This window comes from Lissotriton vulgaris, unplaced genomic scaffold (genome assembly GCF_964263255.1).
Source record: "Lissotriton vulgaris unplaced genomic scaffold, aLisVul1.2 SCAFFOLD_599, whole genome shotgun sequence".
NCBI classification, from domain to species: Eukaryota; Metazoa; Chordata; class Amphibia; order Caudata; family Salamandridae; genus Lissotriton; species Lissotriton vulgaris.
The window spans coordinates 627250-630447 of NW_028243097.1; positions in this window are offsets into that span (position 1 = coordinate 627250).

Below are 3198 nucleotides of genomic sequence, written 5' to 3' on the forward strand. Positions count from 1 at the left end.
GATGCAGTATCTAGATCAAACTTCATTTGCGTGCACGGTTCTTAAAGCATGATAACTCTACACACATTTGTCATATCTGTAAATTATTGTCATAAGTCCTTTTTCCAGGGAGAATTCATCGAGATCAGATGAACGATAACATCCAGGCTGTGCCTCTCCAACCCACCTGAATTACCCCACCTTACCGCCTCCACACAGGTGACAAGGAGGTGGTGGGGTAACGGGGTGTGAGCATGTGGGATGGCAGGGGGGTGAGAGGGAGATGGGGAGACAAAGGGACTTTAGGAAGATTCACTGGAGCCGGTCAGAGGGAGGTGCTGTGAACAACCATCATGCAGACAGGTCAGTGGCCCCGCTGCAGGTTGTCTCCACCCCTCGCATGGACTTGTACCCTCAACCCAAGGCAGGAGCCTGTTTCTGTACAAGTCGGCGTCACAGGCGCTGAACCCACCGTGCTGCCTGTTGGTACTGAAGGAGCCTGACCCCTGGCGACAGAACAGAGCACAGCACAGCACTGCGTGCTTTCGCTCCTTACAAGTTCAATGAATAGGTATTAAAATCATGCTTTCCTATCTCACACAGCCACGAACTTTGCACGTTTTCTGCGTGCAATACGATTACTTTATGACAATAAAGCAGACAGTTCCTCCAGGAAATGTCTTTCAAAAATTCTGACAATTAATTAATCACTGCCACGCGTAGTGCAAGTGACTATCAATTCCAGGGGACTAGGTCCTGATCCGTAACTTTGACAGGAATCGCCATTTCAGGACAACCTTATAATTCTATTCACCTTCTGATAGTAGAGTGACGCCTTAGCTGTTTGCAATCAACACTTTATAGTATAGTAGACCAGCATACTGTAGTACATATAAATCAATACATTATTTTTAATCCACAAAAATGAAAGAGATTTTCCATGTGGCGCTGTATGTAGATCTAACGCAAAGGATTGTGGGAGTGTGGGTGTGGCTCGTGGCCGGGGATGCTGCTGAGCTGCCTTCAGACTGGACTCGGGCGAGGCCACGTGATTGGACCTCGGGTGCTGCTGCTGCTTTTACGCAGGCCTGGCCATGCATGAGAGGGGAGACTGCCCGGGGTACCAGGCGCGGTGGGTTCCTCTCTCCTGGAGCCGCTGGAGAGCAGTGCTTGTCCCGGTTGCCTCCTCTGCCAGGGTGACCAGGCGTCCCGGTTGTTGTGTAATATCTGGTATCCCCGTGGGATCATGTATCCCCTTCGTTTCGGCCGTCTTCGGAGAATTCTGTCAGTCCGGGCAGGATCAGACAGAAGCAGTCGATCTCTGCTCGGGCTGAGTGCGGGGAGACAAGGGGGCATATTAGCAAGGGCCTTATCGCCCTATTACCTAGCTGTGGCTAACACCAGTTAGCGACAGCTAGTAGGAGATAGCGTTCATCTTGGGGCCCACTTTGCATGTCAGCAATAATTATCGCTAATGACATGCAAAGTGGGCGTGCCAAGATGTTAGCGACTGGAAACAGTCACTAACATCGCTATCTCCTATTACCAGTGCTTTAAATGGGCCGGTACTCACCGGTACTGAGTACCGGCACTTATTATTTTTATCTCTTCAAGTACCGGCACTTCTCTCCACGGCAAGGAGAGTACCGGTACTGTCATATACATATTGTTCATTGTTAATCCTGGTGGAAGCAGGGTGGCGCCTGCCTCTATGATGATACTTCGACAGGCAAAGTGCCCCTGTAGCCTTGTCCTGAGCCCCTGAGGAACCGGAACCTTTCAAATGCAGCTCAGTTGCGTTACGTCTTTCATGTGCAGGTGCCGAGAATTTCACCTTCACGCTGAGCTTGACAGAGCAGTGTCCATATCATTCAGACATTGCTCTGTCAATCACATTTACACTATGGTGTGAATTGTGGGCACCCTGGAATCCAGGCGACCCACTGTGAGCGGCAATTAAGGAACCACTGGAGGTGAAGAGGTAAAAATGTCCTTTACCCTGCGTGAGCCTTTTGTGTGAGTGTGTGACTGCTTGTGGGTGTGTAACGGCTTGTGTATGTGTTTATGTGTAAGGGAAAGAGGAAGATGGATAGACTGAGAAGGTGTTTTAAAGAAAGTGTGCGTACTGCTCTGCATGTGTATGTGTGCTCGGGCCTGCGTGAGTCTGTGCGCACACGCGAATTTGAGTATTTAAGCCCAATGCAAATAATCATAATAATCAGAGCCACTGTAATTATGCATTAGGGTTGATTAAATTAAGCAGCAAGAAAAGGCAACTTATGCTGCATAATGCAGAATAGTTAGTGATTGTATTACTTCATTATTTTGTCATTTGTATTCTTGTTAACACTGTCTGGGCATAGGTTGCCCTTCAGCTTATACATAACAATAAGCAACAGAAAGGTGAGAAGTCAGCCTTTGGAAAGGGCATTCCAATGCGCCGCAGCACGTGTTGGTACAATTTTACTAACTTTTGAACTGTTTGAGGTAGAAACTATTTTTTGTTGTTAAAATATGAAGATTATGCATCAGATGATGTGGCAAATGCAGCAGATCCATAATTTATGTGAAAAGGGATCGCTTAATTCCACTTTCCTGACAATAACAGTGTGGTATCAAGAAGCTGCACTAGATAAACAAGTATTGGCAAAGCCATTAGGTGTCGTCTTGGTAATGCTAGTGCAATTGTTAATTCAAAAAAGATTATTGCACTAATATGCGACAAAAAAAGAAAACACGCCTCCTATATGTGGTGAGCTGAATTATCCAAAAATGTATTTAAATAAAAAAGGATTTACCATTGCAAATAAATTAACAGTATCAGTGCGCCCTATCAGGCATGTGAATTAGAATTGTTTTTTGGTTGTGGGGTGGGGGGGGGAGTTTAATACAGTGCAAACTAGACTCCAAGGTATTAGAGCACTTTACATGAGCACCAGTTGCGTTACAGATGGGAATTCTGTTGCGAGGCACAGGGATATTCATTGATGTTGAGCATCCTTGTTGAGACTCAAACCCTGTTCTCCAGCTTCAAGTTCAACTGCTCTAGTTGTTGGGCAACATCCTCTCCTCAAGTGCCCTAATTAACGCACTAAACTACCAACACCCAGTATCCCACAGTGCTGAGATCTCAATGCCTTTAAGGGCAGATGAGGAAGAGCCCTTTAAATGAGGATCTCCTGAAAACGATGGTGTTAAAGGAGGGACGGTGCCCAGGAC